Source organism: Sus scrofa, chromosome 4 (assembly GCF_000003025.6).
Source record: "Sus scrofa isolate TJ Tabasco breed Duroc chromosome 4, Sscrofa11.1, whole genome shotgun sequence".
NCBI lineage: Eukaryota > Metazoa > Chordata > Mammalia > Artiodactyla > Suidae > Sus > Sus scrofa.
Genome location: NC_010446.5, coordinates 130256318 through 130273230, shown reverse-complemented (window position 1 = coordinate 130273230; position 16913 = coordinate 130256318).

The window sequence follows — 16913 nt, the reverse complement described above, 5'->3', positions numbered from 1 at the left end:
TGCACAGCAGCATGCCTCAGTTATACACACATCCTTTTTCATATTCTCTTCCAGTATGATTCATCACAGCATATCGAGTATAGTTCCCTGTGCGACAGTATCCATCCCATGTATAATGGTTTGTATCTGCTAAACCCAAACTCCCCATCTTCCTTTCCCAAATCTCCCTCCCCCTTAGCAACCACAAGTCTGTTCTGCATATCTGAGTCTTTTTTGGCTCATAGATATGTTGATTCGTATTACGGTTTGTATTATGGTTTAGATTCCACATGCAAGTGATATCACATGGTACTTGTTTTTCTGACATACTTTGCTTAGAATAACAATCTGTTCTTGCATCCATGTTGATGTGAATGGCATTATTTCAGTCTTTTTTATGGCTGAGTAATACTCTCTCTCTTGTTTATCCATTCATCTGTTGATGAATATTTAGGTTGTTTCCATGTCTTGGTTATTGTAAATAGTACTGCTGTGAATATAAATGAAATATATATATATAAATGAAAGTTATATATAAATGAAAGTTTTGTCTGGATATATGCCCAGGAGTGGGTTTCCTGGATCATGTGGTGGTTCTGTATTTAGTTTTCTGAGCAGCCTCCTTACTGTTTTCCTTAGTGGTTGTACCAATTTAAATTCCCATCTGTAGTGTAGGAGTGTTCCCTTTTCTCCACACCCTCTACAGCATTTATTTGTAGGCCTGTTAATGATGGCCATTCTGACCACTGTGAGGTGGTACCTCATAGTTTTGATTTGCATTTCTCTAATAAATAGTGATGTTGAACATTTTTTCATGTCCCTACTGGCCATCCATATGTCATCTTCGGAAAAATGTCTGTTTAGGTCTTCTGCCCATTTTTCTCTTGGGTTGTTTGTTTTTTTTTTTTTGTTGAGTTGTATGAGTTGTTTGTATATTTTGGAGGTTAAAACCTTGTCAGTTGCATCATTTACAAGTATTTTCTCCCATTCCCTAGGTTGTCTATTGCCTTCGGAGAATGACTTAAGAAAACATTTGTATGGTTTATGTAAGAGAATGTTTTGCCTTTGTTCTTGTCTTGGAGTTTTATTGTGTTATGTTTAAGTCTTCAAGCCATTTTGAGTTTATTTTTGTTCTTGGTGTGAAAGTGTGTTCTGCTTCCATTGATTTACATGCAGCTGTCCAGCTTCCCCAGCACCAACTTGCTGAAGAGACTCTTTTTTTCCCATTTTATATTCTTGCCTCCTTTGTCAAAGATTAATTGACTGTAGGTGTCAAAGTTTATTTCTGGGCTCTTTATTCTCTTTCATTGATTCCTGTGTATATTTTTGTACCAGTACCACACTATCTTGATGACTGTAGCCTTGCAATATTGACTGAAGACTGGGAGAGTTATACCTCCTGTTTTATTTTCTTCCCCTCAGGATTGCATTGGCAATTCTGGGTCTTTTAATGGTTCCATATAAATTTTTGGTTTATTTGTTGTAGTTCTGAGAAAAATGTCATGGGTAATTTGATAGGGATTGCATTAAATCTGTAGATAGCTTTCGGTAGTATGGCCATTTTAACAATATTAATTATTCTAGTCTAAGAGCATGGGATATCTTTTCATTTCTTTGAATCCTCTTTAATTTCTTTGAATAATGTTTTATAGTTGTCAGTTTGTAAGTCTTTCACCTCCAATGAGAATAGGCGACCTTGTCTTGTTCCAGATTTTAGCAGGAAGGATATCAGCTTTTTTTCCGTTGAGTATAATACTGGCTGTGAGTTTTTCATAAATCGCTCTTATTATGTTGAAATATGTCCCCTCTATACCTACTTTGGTAAAGATTTTTTATCATAAATGGATCTTTAATTTTGTCAAATGCTTTTAATGCATCTGTTGAGTGATCACTTGTTTTTTGGCTTTTGTTTTGTTTTGTTTTTTGTCTTTTAGGGCCGAACCCGTGGCATACAGAGGTTCCCAGGCTAGGGGTCTAATCAGAGCTGTAGCCGCCAGCCTATACCATAGCTACAGCAATGTGGGATCCGAGCCACATCTATGACCTACACCACAGCTCACGGCAACACCATATCCTTAACCCACTGAGCAAGGCCAGGGATCCAGTCCACAACCTCATGGTTCCTGGTCGGATTCGTTAACCACTGAGCCAGGATGGGAACCCCAACTTTTCTTTTGTTAAAATGATTTATTATGTTGATTGATTTGCATATGTAGAACCGTCCTTATGAACTTGGGATGAATCCTACTTGATCATGGTATATGATCTTTTTGGGTGGATGGGAGGGGCTATACCTGTGGCATATGGAATTTTCCAGGTTAGGGGTTGAATCAGAGCTACAGGTGCCAGCCACAGCCACAGCAACAGCAACAAGTGATCTGAGCTGCATCTGTGATCTACACCACAGCTCATGGCAATGCCAGATCCCTGGCCTACTGAGCGAGGCCGGGGATCTAACCCACATCCTTATGGATCCTAGTTGAGTTTGTTACTGCTGAGCCATGATGAGGGGAACTCTGTATGATCCTTTTTTATGTGTTGGTGGATTCGGTTTGCTAAAATTTTGTTGAGAATTTTTTGCATCTATATTTATCAAAGATATTGGCCTGTAATTTTCTTTTTTGGTAGTATCTTTGTCTGGTTTTGGTATTAGGGTTATGGTGGCTTCATAGAATGTCTTTCAGCGTGTTCCCTCTTCCATACTTTTTGGGAAGAGTTTAAGAAGGATTGGTATAAGTACTTCTTTGTATGTTTGGTAGAATTCACTGGTGAAGCCATCTGGTCCTGGACTTTTGTTCGTAGGGAGTTGTTCTTTTTGTTTTGTTTTGTTTTTGTTATAACAGTTTCTCTTTCACTTGTAGTAATCAGTCTGTTCAAGTTATATATTTCTTCTTGGTTAAATTTTGATGGACTGTGTATTTCTGGAAATTTGTCCATTTCTTCTAGGTTGTTGAACTTCTTGGCATTTAATTGTTCATAGTATTCTTTGTGTGCATTTATTTATTCAGTATTGGTTGTGATTTCTCCTGTTTCATTTCTTATTTTGCTTATTTGGATCTTCTTTCTTTTCTTCTTAGTGGGCCTGGCCAGAGGTTTGTCAATTTTGTTTACCCTTTCAAAGAACCAGCTCTTGGTTTTATTGCTTTTTTCTTTTGTTTTCTTAATCTCTGTTTTATTTATTTCTTCTATGATCTTTATTGTTTTTTCCCTTCTGCTGACTTTAGGTTTTGTGTGTTCTTTGTTTTCTAACTCTTTTAGGAGGTAGGTTAGGTGGTTTATTTGAGATTTTTCTTGTTTCTTAGAGCCCTGTATCACCATGAACTTCCCTGTAAGAACTGATTTTCCTGCAGCCCATAGATTTTGTGTGGTGTGTTTTCATTATTGTTTGTTTCAAGGTATTTTAAAATTTCTTCTTCAAGATCATTGTTGCCTCATTGATTTTTTTAATAGCATGTGTTTAGTCTCCATGTAATTGTTTTTATTCTAGTTTCTTTTTCTGTTTGATTTCTAGTTTCATGCCATTATGGTCAGAAAAAATACTCGAAATAATTTCTATACTATTTTTTTTTGTCTTTTCTTTTTTTTTTTTTTTTTTTTTTGCCATTTCTTGGGCCGCTCCCACGGCATATGGAGGTTCCCAGGCTAGGGGTCTAATCAGAGCTGCAGCCACCGGCCCATGCCAGAGCCACAGCAATGCAGGATCTGAGCCGCGTCTACAACCTACTCCACAGCTCACGGCAATGCCGGATCGTCAACCCACTGAGCAAGGGCAGGGACCGAACCCATGACCTCATGGTTCCTAGTCGGATTCGTTAACCACTGCGCCATGACGGGAACTCCCAATTTCTATACTATTAAAAATTTTAAGGCTTGTTTTGTGCCCTAGTTTTTGGTCAGTCCTGCAGAATGTTCTATGTGGACTTGAAAAGAATGTGTATTCTGCTTATTTTGAATGTAATGTCCTGAAAATATCAATTAAGTTCAACTATTCTATTGTATCATTTAGGGTCTTTGTTGCTTTATTGATTTTTCTGTCTAGAAAATATGTCCATTGTTAGCGAGTGGGTGTTAAAAGTCTCCTACTATTATTGTATTCCCATCAATTTCTCCCTTCATGTCTATTAGTATTTTATTAATGTATTTGTTTCTTCCTATATTGATTGCATATATGTTGAAAAGTGTAATATCCTGTTCTTGTATTGATCCTTTCATCATTAGTGTCCTTCTTTATCATTCTTTATGTCCTTTGTTTTAAAGTCTGTATTGTCTGATATGAGTATTGTGACCCCCGCTTTCTTGTATTTCTTCTTGGATGAAAGGTCTTTTTCCTTTTTCTTACTTTCAATCTGTGTGTGTCCTTTGCCCTAAAGTGGGTCTCTTTTAGGTAACATATTGTAGGTTTTATTTTTTTTATTAATTAATTATTTTTTTTATTTTCCCACTGTACAGCAAGGGGATCAAGCTATCCTTACATGTATACATTACAATTACATTTTTTTCCCCCACCCTTTCTTCTGTTGCAACATGAGTATCTAGACAAAGTTCTCAATGCTATTCAGCAGGATCTCCTTGTAAATCTATTCTAAGTTGTGTCTGATGAGCCCAAGCTCCCGATCCCTCCCACTCCCTCCCCCTCCCATCAGGCAGCCACAAGTCTCTTCTCCAAGTCCATGATTTTCTTTTCTAAGGAGATGTTCATTTGTGCTGGATATTAGGTTCCAGTTATAAGTGATATCATATGGTATTTGTCTTTGTCTTTCTGGCTCATGTCACTCAGTATGAGATTCTCTAGTTCCATCCATGTTGCTGCAAATGGCATTATGTCATTCTTTTTTATGGCCGAGTAGTATTCCATTGTGTATATATACCACATCTTCCGAATCCAATCATCTGTCGATGGACATTTGGGTTATTTCCATGTCCTGGCTATTGTGAATAGGGCTGCAATGAACATGCGGGTGCACGTGTCTCTTTTAAGTAGAGTTTTGTCCAGATAGATGCCCAAGAGTGGGATTGCGGGGTCATACGGAAGTTCTATGTATAGATTTCTAAGGTATCTCCAAACTGTTCTCCTTAAGCTCTTTCAAAAGGTTGAAGAAGAAGGAATACCCGCAAAGACATTCTATGAGGCCACCATCACCCTCATTCCAAAACCAGACAGAGATACCACCAAAAAAGAAAACTATCGGCCAATATCATTGATGAATATAGATGCAAAAATTCTCAACAAAATCTTAGCCAACCGAATCCAACAACATACCAAAAAAATTATACACCATGACTAGGTAGGGTTCATCCCAGGTTCACAAGGATGGTTCAACATACGCAAATCAATCAACATCATACACCACATTAACAAAAGAAAAGTCAAAAATCATATGATCATCTCAATAGACGCAGAAAAAGCATTTGACAAAGTCCAACATCCATTCATGATCAAGACCCTCGCCGAAGTGGGTATAGAGGGAACATTCCTGAATATAATCAAAGCCATTTATGATAAACCCACAGCAAATATAATACTCAATGGGGAAAAACTGAAAGCCTTCTCACTCAAATCTGGAACAAGACAGGGATGCCCACTCACCACTGCTCTTCAACATCGTTTTGGAAGTCCTAGCCACAGCAATTAGACAAACAAAAGAAATAAAAGGCATCCATATAGGAAGAGAAGAGATCAAACTGTCACTGTATACAGATGACATGATACTATACATAGAAAACCCTAAGGACTCAACCCCAAAACTCCTTGAACTGATTAATAAATTCAGCAAAGTAGCAGGATATAAAATTAACATTCAGAAGTCAGTTGCATTTCTGTATACCTGCAATGAAATATTAGAAAAGGAATACAAAAATACGGTACCTTTTAAAATTGCACCTCACAAAATCAAATACCTTGGAATACACCTGACCAAAGAGGTAAAGGACCTATATGCCGAGAACTATAAAACTTTAATCAAAGAAATCAAAGAAGATGGAAAGAAATGGAAAGATATTCCATGTTCCTGGATTGGAAAAATCAATATTGTAAAAATGGCCATACTACCCAAAGCAATCTACAGATTCAATGCAATCCCTATCAAATCACCCATGACATTTTTCACAGAACTAGAACAAACAATCCAAAAATTTATGTGGTTTTTTAATTTTTTTATGCAGTCTGCTACTCTGTTTCTTTGGGTTGGAATATTTAGTCCATTGACATTTAGGGTAATTATTGATGGATTTGTATTTATTGCCATTTTTATTTATTTGTTTGTTTGTTTGTTTATTTATTGGTCTTTTTGTCTTTTTAGGGCTGCACCTGTGGCATATGGAGGTTCCTGGTCTAGGGGTCCAATCAGAGCTTTAGCTGTTGGCCTAAGCCACAGCCACAGCAATGTGGGATCTGAGCCACGTCTGTGACCTACATCATGCTCATGGCAACGCTGGATCCTTAACCCACTGAGCGAGGCCAGGGATCGAACCTGTGTCCTTATGGATACTAGTTGGGTTTGCTAACTGCTGAGACACGATGGGATCTCCTTTATTGCCATTTTAATCCTTCTTTTCCTGTTGATTTTATAGTTCTTCTTTGTCTCTTTTCCTTTTGTGATTTGATGATTTTCCTTTGTATTATGCTTATGTTTCTTCATTTTGATTCTTGTGAATCAGTTGTATGTTTTCAATTTGTGGTTACCCTGTTTTTGAAGTATGTTAACCCCTTACCGTATCTGCTTGCTTTAGACTGGTAGTCATACAGGTTCAAACACATTCCAGAAAATAAAACCACATTTTCTTACTGTTCCCCAACATTCTATGATTTGACGGCTTCTTTTACATCTTCACGTTTGTCTCATTGCTGTTCATTGTGGTTATTACCACTTCCACAGAAATTTTTTGATTAAAAAATCTATGTATTGGCTCATTTAAGTGATTTTACTTTTCAATTAGGATTTTCTCTTTCTTAGAGATTCTTTTTTCCTATTTATGGAGGCTTTTTCGATATTTCTTTCAGGATAAGCTAGTATTGCTCTATTCCGTTGGGTTTTTGCTTGTTTGAGAAACTCGTAATCTCTCCTCCTCTAAACGATGGTCTTGCCAGCTTGTCAGGTAGAGGCTCAGGTGGACGTTTCCCCCTTCAGTGCTCTGAGTCTGTCCTGCCCCTCCCTCCTGACCTCCAACACTGCTGAGGAGAAAGGTGCGGACTGCCTTACGGGGGTTCCCTTGCAATGAACTCTGTCTTCCTCTTGCTGCCTTCCGAATCCTTTCTTTGCTTTTAACTTTGCCGTTTTTATTACAATACTTCTTGATGTAGGTCTCTCTGGGTTTATCTTACTTGTGACCCTCTGTGTTTCCTGTTTCTGGGTATCTATTTCCTTCTTTAGGTTTTGGAGGTTTTCAGCCATAAAACCTCCCCTTCTCTTTTCTTCTGGGATCCCTGTTGAGTATAGAGTGGCATGCTTAGTATTACCCCATACTGCCTTTTGCTCATTTGGGTTTTGTCTGCTTTTCTCATTCGGTTAGTCCCCTTATTCTATCTTCTGAGTCAGTTATTCATTTCTGTACCTCATTCATTTTGCTGTTTATTGACTTTAGCTCAGCTTTCATCTCTGCAAATGGATTTTCTAACTTTTTTTCTTGCCTCCTCATTATAGTTTCTAATTCCATGTTACAGTATCTGCATTTCTGTTGGTAGCCTTTCTTAAGTCTTTCAGTATTTTCTTTATCTCAATATCTATTAGATTGAAGGGGTGTGTTTCATTGTTTTTTGGGGGAATTCTCTTGGTCTTTTAATCAAGAGTGGCTTCTCTGTTTCTTCATTTCAGTTATATTTCTCTTGCTGAATGAGTTGTAGAGAAACAATTATCTCTGGTGGACCGGGGGCGGGGGGGCTATGTTTATGTGGGCACATCCCTGTGTACCCTGAGCGGGCTTTGATATATTTTGTCGTGAGGGCTGTTTTTAGTAGGGATGCCTGTTTTCTCACTTTGCAGTGTCTGCTGGCCTTTGTCCCCTGGATAATGGATGTGACTGGCGGTGTGGTGACCGGAGCCTGTACTGGGTATTGAGCAGGGCCTCCTCTTTGCTCTGTGGTTGTCAGGGGAGGGTCTGCTTCCTAGTTGAAGCTCCCAGATCCATTTATGGTCTCCATTGCTGAGCTATGGATGGGCCTGGTGTACTGCCACTGGGAGGGGAGCTGATGAGTGTTCCTCTGCCAGAACTGTTCACTAGAGTGTGCTCTGTTGTGTCACCTGTCACCCATTCTGTGGGCTCACAAAGTACACAGTTCTTAGCTCTGTCCTCATCCCTCCTCAGCTGTGGGAATGCCAGCAGTCTTCCCCGGTGTCTGTCAGGCATTGTTTTCACAAGGCACATGCACTAAGTTAGCTCCCAGGACGGCACTAAAGGTTCATCTGAACCTGCTCTGGAAGCTGTGGAGGCAGCTCAGACCCTGCACCAGCCCAGCCTTGGCATGCACACCCCTACAGAGCCCATATCTTCTAAGGCCAGACCTGTCACAGCTGTGGGAGCTCCCATGATCTGTTAGGATGTCCCATAGGCACTGAATTTACAAAGCCAGCAGTGGAGGTGGAAGTGTGTGGCTTGTGCAGCTGTGGGGGGGGGGGCTGGATTTCAGCCCTTCTTCCTAAGTCATGCAGCCCTTGAGGCTCAGTTGTAGTCTCCACCCCACCCCTGCATGTAAGCAACCTGCTGGCATTTGCTCCCAAGGCCTGCTGATGTGGCAGAGGCATTGGAGTCGGGCAGGATGGCGTCTGAGGCATGGGAATGTGGAGAAAGAGGCTGCTCTGGCAGCCCCAGCCTAAGAGTGCCACTTAACGAATGCACTTCACTTCTGTGGGGAGTGCAGGCTTCTTTCATGAATATCCTTGCTTGCAGCCATACCTCACTCCGGCCTCTTCAGGCTGTCCCTGTGCAGCCAACACCAGTCCTCTCCCTGCGTGCGTCCTGTTCCCGCCCTCAGCCAAGTTCCCGCACTCAGCCCCCGCTGTGGCATCGGACACGCACCTCAGGCTGGGTGCCCAGGCTGGTGGCATGATCATAGCGCAGGTGTCTGTCTGTCCTGCCCACCACAAGATGGTGGCCGTGCTCTCTTCTGGGCCTTCAGCGGAAGCTCCGTTTTGTCCCTGCTGATGTCTCTCCAGTGGAGGGGCCTCCCGGGGGTGGGACCCCCTCCTCAGCTTCAGGGGTACATGCCCGTCCTGCTTCTCTTTTTTTGCCTTTTGTCTTACACGGTTTCTTGGAGCTCTTTCTTGTGCTTTCACGTGTTTGAGGTGTTTTGCTTGTGTTCAGTAGGTGTTCTGTGAGAACTGCTCCAGTTTTAGATGTTTTGTTTGTTTTTTTCGCTTTTTTTTTAAGGCCCACACCCCGGCACATGGAGGTTCCCAGGCTAGGGGTCTAATTCGAGCTGTAGCCGCCAGCCTACACCAGAGCCACAGCAACGCAGGGTCTGAGCCACATCTGCAACCTACACCACAGCTCATGGCAACACTGGATCCTTAACCCACTGAGTGAGGCCAGGGATCAAACCCGCAACCCTGTGGTTCCTAGTTGGATTCGTTTCTGCTGCGCCACAGCGGGAACTCCTAGGTGTATTTTTGATGTATTTGTTGGAGGAGGCGAGTTCCATATCCTGCTGCTCCACAATCTTGCACAGTCTTGATTGGAATCCAACAAATTTTGATCGATTTAATTTTTCACTTCCAACTATTAATCCAAAAACTTGTTGGGATCTCCTAATTAAGTTTTGTACAAAGTTTTTTATTTTTTTGTTGTAGGAAGACTTGAAAGAAAAATATATAGTATTTTTCTGTGATATGTAGGAAATACTAGGGAACAGTTAAAATTAGTTAACCGAATGTTTTGTATAGTATCTTGGAATATGTACTGGAAATGAAATGGCTTAATCTCTTTTACAGATCAAAACATTTCACTGAGAAAAACTGAATGTAATATCAATAAAGTTAAGATAAAGTTTTTATTTTTAGTGGATGAGGGAGATTTTTATCCCTTCGTAAACAATGTCTGTTTCATGAAACTGGGTTTCCAGTGTTTGCTTCAAGAAGTGAGAAGTTTCTTAAATTCCACTCCAGATTGGTCCTGAACTAGCTGCCTAGCAACATGAAATCATTTTTGCTGGATTGGTACTGAGTTTCTTTTTTGTACTTGTGTGCAGTCCTAAAACTTCCCTGCTAGGTGCAGCCTGGGTGATTGCTCAGAATCCCCCAGGTGCTCGTCTCTGCGGAGATGCTCTTTTTCTAATTTTCTGACACTCGGCCTCTTGCGTCCAAAGCACTCGGAGTGCGTAGCTGTGGACCCGGCTGAGGTGACAACAGCCTTGTCATACGTATCACTGCCAGTTACTACGTGTGTCCCAGTGAAAGTCATGCTTACACTTACTTCTGAAACTTCTTGTCTTGCGTGGGAGAGCCAAACTCATACACTGGGTCAGACATTTAGGTGTGCCAGTTCCTGCTGCCAAACACCGTGCTCCTGCTGCTCAAATCGTTACTGTGCTGTTAGTGGCGTTCCCTCTCTCGGTTTACTGCCAAGTTGTCCGATACAAAACATCACCTTTTCGCTGTCTACAGAAAGAGCTACAAGTATGTTTCATTCCAGGCAGAAAGCAGGGATAGATCTGGGTTGTGTGAGGACTAAAGCTCACACAATGGAGAGTCCTCTTACGATAAGAAGCAAAAATTTATTGTGATTTTGCGTATCTTACAAACACGAATGCCCATGTGAAAACATCTTGAAGGCCATTTTAGGACCCCAAAAGCTTAAGTTTATTAGTTGCACAGTAACTCTGCCTCTAAAGAAAGCATATTTTAGATAAACTTGATAAAATATTTTAATTTGCTAACTTTATGCTTTAAGGTGCTACATAAACTATTTCACCAATAGGAAAACATTGGTTCATGGTAATTTGTGAATTTGGAGTTTTTACTTTTGACTTAATGGTTTCCTGTCTATGTGCATTAGTGTTCTGGTTTGGGTACTCATGTTATTATTGTATGAAAATTAGTACAGGAAATATAGGTGGATGGCGTTCCCATCATGGCTCAGTGGAAACAAGTCTGACTGGCATCCATGAGGATGCAGGTTTGATCCTTGGCCTTGCTCAGTGGGCTAAGGATCTGGCATTGCTGTTAGCTGTGGTGTAGGTCGCAGATATGGCTCATATCCTGTGTTGCTTTGGCTCTGGTGTAGGCTGGCAGCCACAGCTTGGATTCAGCCCCTTTCCTGGAAACCTCCATATGCTGCAGGTGCAGCCCTGAAAGACAAAAGACAAAAAAAAAAAAAAAAAAAAGAGAGAGAAGAAGAAATATAGGTGGAAAATGTTACAGCGTGATGATACAGAGCCTTTTAGGTCTGAATTCAGCAAACTCCAAGTGGGATAAATGTAATGCATATCATATATAAATTACTGAAAGCCGAAGAAATATAAAGAGGTATCTCACAAAACACAAGGGAAAAATGATGTATTCCATTCAGGGAACAAGAATGGGAATGATGGCTAACTTCTCATTGCAGAGCATAGAGGCCAGAGACAAACTGACACATTCAAACCGCTGAAGAAAAAGTGCAACCAAGAATTCCATTTCTGGAGAAAATGGCTTTCAAAAATAATTGTAAAATAAAGACCCCCCCCAAAAAAAGTTCTTACCAACCAACCTACATCACAAAGGCAAAGGACATGATAAAGGAAATTCTTCAGATGAAGGGAGTGACACCAGATGGTAATTTGGATCTACATAAAAAAATTTATATATATTTAGCTTTATTCTCCTAGCTAAAAAACATGTACATGTTTAAAATAAAAGTTATACCCCTATATTGTTGGATTTATATGTACATGGGGACTATACATGACAACACTAACACAAAAGATGAAGAGGTTAAGTGGCCTTTTGCAAGGCTCCCATATTTTACTTGAAATAATTTAGCGTTAGTTTCAAGTAGATTGTAATAAACAGAGCACCTTCTAATACATAAAATAAAGGCCAAGATTTTTCTATCCCTTCGTATTCCATTCCAAGCTATGATGGAATTGCTTACATCAGACCAAGCCTATTGCTAAGAACAACTATAAAATCTGGATAAATATAAAAATACATTTTTTTCAGCATAAATGAGTATCCAGAGCAGCCCGTGCTAGATGGCAGGTGGGGAAGAAGGTGATACACTAGCATGAACTGGGCCTTCTCCGGCACTTTCTCCCTTGGGGAAACCGCTGAGCAAAGGCGCAGTGTCCTGGGGCCTTGGGCCGTATTCCAGACGGAGGGAGTCGGAGAGTGGGGAAGGGAGGGAGATGGACCTGGAGCCCAGCCGGGGAAGGGAGGGTGGACTCCTTACACTGAGGGTTTTCTCTCGGGGGGCCTCTAGGGCTGCACGTAGGGTAATGGAAAACTTTCTACAGACCAGTCCTCGGAAGGTCACAGGCCCATCTTGAACTCTGTCAATCGTTGATTGGATCCAACTGGCTGCCAAAAGAAAATTAAATGCCCGCCTTACAGAAGTAGGATGATGCAGGGCTTCTGAAGATTTTGGCAAATAATATGTAACATTTAATACAAATTGTTATATATGCCAGGAGACAAGACCAAATGACTGGAAACTGAAGAAAAAATTAGACACTATTAAAAAAATGCTTTAGGCCATGCAGATATTAGAATAATTAGGCATGGACTTTAACAATTACTAATGTGCTCAATAAGTGATAAATGACAAGGTGGAAGATTTCCTCAAGGACTTGGAATCTATATGAATTTAAACACATTAAAACTGAAAACCAATTTCTAAAACTATGAACTCAAAGGCGGGTTTAACAGCAGAGGAAGCAGAAAATTTAGTGAAGTGACAGGTAAATCCATGAAAATAAACTACAGCATAAAGAGGAAAAGAACTGCAGAGAAGAACTGCATATGGCCACAGGTTTTCTAACACTTACCAAGGAGTGCAAATCACAGATTCAAGAAGTTCTTTGAGTCCCAAAGAAATAATGACACAGGAGACTACCCTAAGATGCTGTGGTAAAAACTGTGAAAACCAGCAATGGATCTCAGCAACAAACCACAAACAAAGCATCTGCAAATGAGCAAAACTAAAACTGACAGCTGATTTTTCTCTAAAAACGATGGAAATTGTAGAGCAGCATCTTCTCGCAGAAATGGCAGCCTGGAGTTCTGTGCCAGTGACCGTGTCCTCGCGACAAAATGAAAGTTTAGGCAGAAAGCTGAGAGATTTTATTAAAATATGTTTGAGTTCACTGGCAGAAGGAAAATTATGCCAGATGGAAAGCGTTTTTTGTTTTTTGGGGTGTTTTTGTCTTTTGTCTTTTTAGGGCTGCACTGGCAGCATATGGAGGTTCCCAGGCTAGGGGTCTAATCGGAGCTGCAGCGGCTGGCCTACACCACAGCTCACGGCAACACCGGATCCTTAACCCACTGAGCAAGGCCAGGGATCGAACCTGCAACCTCATGGTTCCTAGTCGGATTCATTTCCACTGTGCCACTACGGGAACTCCCAGGTGGAAAGCATTTTAATGAAGGAAAGAAAAGCACAAGAAAGTGTAAATAGGAGATAAAAATAAATACTGTTTAAAATTTAGGATATTTTGTAGGAGTCTGAATATGTGCAGAAAATAAAATACATGACAATGACATCCTGTAATGCAAATAGATACGTTGAATTGGCTTTGAAAATTCCTTGAGTTGTCTAGGAAGTGGAAAAGTGCTCATTTGTTTACCCCTCTCAAAGTCAAGGATGCTTTTTTTGCCTTTAGAGCCGCCACCAAAAGAATAAAATAATGTATAAGTGAGAATCTAACAGAGAAAATAGAATAATAAAAACATCTTACCAGTCCAAAGGAGAGGAGAGGAAGAAACAAAGGTGAGACAAATATAAAATAATAGGAAAATACCAGGTTTAAATGCAAATGTAACAGTGATTACATTAATTTTTTAAAGTCTAAAATTTTCAAAGAGGATTAAAAGTAAACCAAAATACAACTGTATGCTGACTCTAAGAGATATGCTTAAATGAAGGGCTGAAGAAAGGTTAAAAATAGAAAGATGGCCAAAATATACCACGTGGACCCTAACAGAAAGAAAGCTGGTATAATTATACTACCACCAGATAAAATAGACATTAAGGCAACAAACAATGCCAGAGATAAAAGAGACATTTCAGAGTGATAAAACAGGATGATATAACTGGTGCGGGAGCTAATATTTGCATCTCTTCCCACTTTCATGTTATGTAACATCACAGCAGCAGCGTAAGATTGGCGTTGTCCGATTTTACCATGAAAATCAGCAAACATTGCACATTAGGGATTGTTTCTCCCTTCTCTCTCTCGGAGAGAGAGATGCTAAATATTTAAAAGCCCACCACTGGGTAAGTCTGCATGTAGCTTATAAATCTGAATGTAACTGATGTACCTACAAAGTAAAAAATAGGAACAGGCATATCCACAATTTTAGTTAAGATTTTAACAGACATATCTCATAAAACTGACTGAACAAATAGTCAGAAATCTGTCAAAAATAGGTAAGGAAACTGGGAAACAGAATTAGTGACCTAACCAGTTTTGGGTACAAAACTGATGAATGGGAGGTTTTGAACTGAAATAAAGTTTCTGCCTCAAAGTCCAATACCCCTTCTGCTATGGTTTTGTGTTATAGGAAGGATTTGTGATATTTACCTTATAATGACCATTGCAATTTCTGTATTAATATATAAACGTGAATAGACAAGCAAAACATTTAATTATATATAGCCAAGTTCCACTTCATTTTTAGAGGGCTTTCGTATTTAATATGTATTTACCAAAACATTATGGGGATGCCATGGCTTTAGAACAGATGAATGCTTTTATCAGGGGATTCACCATAACCTCCTTTGGTGATAACTGTCTTGGACCTCGTCGTGGAGTTATTACTGTCAGGGAGCAACTTTAAAGCTGCTGCTGCTGCTGCTGACGGCATTAACAGCAGCTGCTGTTTACGGAGTGCTTTCTTAGCGCCAGGCGCAGTTTTAAGTGCTCTCTCGTGTTAATGCCCTGAATCCACTCAGAGGCCAAGTGAGGCAGGGTGATGTTAATGTGACGTGTTGATTTGACTGGTCACAGGCTGACCAAGTTGAAATTTATTTCTGGAGGTGTCTGTTCGGGTGTTTCTGGATGGGATAAGCATTTAAACCAGTGAACTCAATAAAGTAAATTGCCCTCTCCAAGTTGGTGGGCTAGTACCAAAGGCAGAGGAAGGAGGAATTTCCACCGTTTCACTTTCTGTCTGCATGCTTCAGCTGGGACATCTCATCTTGTCTAGCCCCCAGACAGGGTTTTTAAACCATTAGCACCCCCCCCCCCATTCTCAGCCCTTCAGACTCAGTTGAATAGACCACTGGCTCTCCTGGGTTTCCAGCCCGCAGGGTGTGGAGCGCATCAGCTTCCATGATCATGTGAGCCAATTTATCATCATAAATCACCACATAATATGTATAATGTAGATGTTATTAATATATTAATTTTAATATAATCTTAGTATTTTATGATTTAAAATTAGATATGTATTTAAAAGTTTTATATGTAATAGAATATAATAGTATGTAAAATCTCTTGGTGGCTATTTTATTTTGGTTTTGCTTTATAATTTTTTTTGTTTTATATTAGGAGGCTGCTGTTTATTTTAATTGAAGTATAGTTGAATGTTAATTTCTGGAGAACAGCAAAGTGACCCAGTTATGCATATATACATTCTTTTTTAAAATGTGTTTTCCATTATGGTTTATCATGGGACAGTGAATATACACTGTGCTATACAGCAGGACCTGTTTATCTGTTCTGTATATAATAGTTTACATCCACTAATGCCAACCTCCCACTCCATCCCTCCCCCAACCACCTCCCTGTTGGCAACCACAACTCTGTTCTTTATGTCCTGAATCTGTTTGGGTTCTTTAGATAGGTTTCTTTGTGTCATATTTCAGATTCCACATGTAAGTGATATCATATGTATTTGTCTTTCTCTTTCTGACTTCACTTAGTAATTCTAGTTGCTTCCATGTTGCTGCAGATGGCATTATTTTGTTCTTTATTATGGCTGAGTAGTATTCCATTTTATTTATGTACCATGCCGTCTTGATGTGTTCATCTGTCCATGGACATTTAGGTTGTTTCCGTGTCTTGACTGTTCTGAATAGTGCTGCTGTGAACACAGGGGTGCGTGGATCCTTTTGAATTATAGTTTTGTCTGGACATATGCCCAGGAGCAGAACTGCTGGATCATATGACAACTCCCTTTTTAGCTTTTTAGGGACATCCATAGTGGCTGCACCAACGCACATTCCCACCACCAGTGTAAGAGGGTTCCCTTTTCTCCACATCCTCTCCAGCACTGGTTATTTGTAGACTTTTTGGTGATGGCCATTCTGACTGGTGTGAGGTGGAACCTCATTGTGGTTTTGATATGCAGTTCTGTAATAATAAGTGATGGTAAGCATTTTTTTCATGTATCTGTTGGCCATCTATATGTCTTCTTTGGAGAAATGTCTGTTTAGGTCTTCTGCCCATTTTTCAATTGGCTTGTTTTGCTGTTGAGCTCTGTGAGCTGTTTGTATATTTTGGAGAGAAGGCCGTTTTGGGTCACATCGTTTGCAAATATTCTCTCCCATTGCATAGGTTTTCTTTTTTTTTATGGTTTGTTTTGCTGTGCAAAAGCTTGTAAGTTTGAATAGGTCCCATTTGTTTATTTTTAATTTTTTTTAATTTAGTTTTGTCTTTTTCTAGGGTGGCACCTATGGCATATGGAAGTTCCCAAGCTAGAGGTCAAATCAGAGCTGTAGCCGATGGCCTACACCACAGCCACAGCAACACGGGATCTGAGCCACATCTGTGACCTACACCACAGCTCAAAGCAATGCCAGAT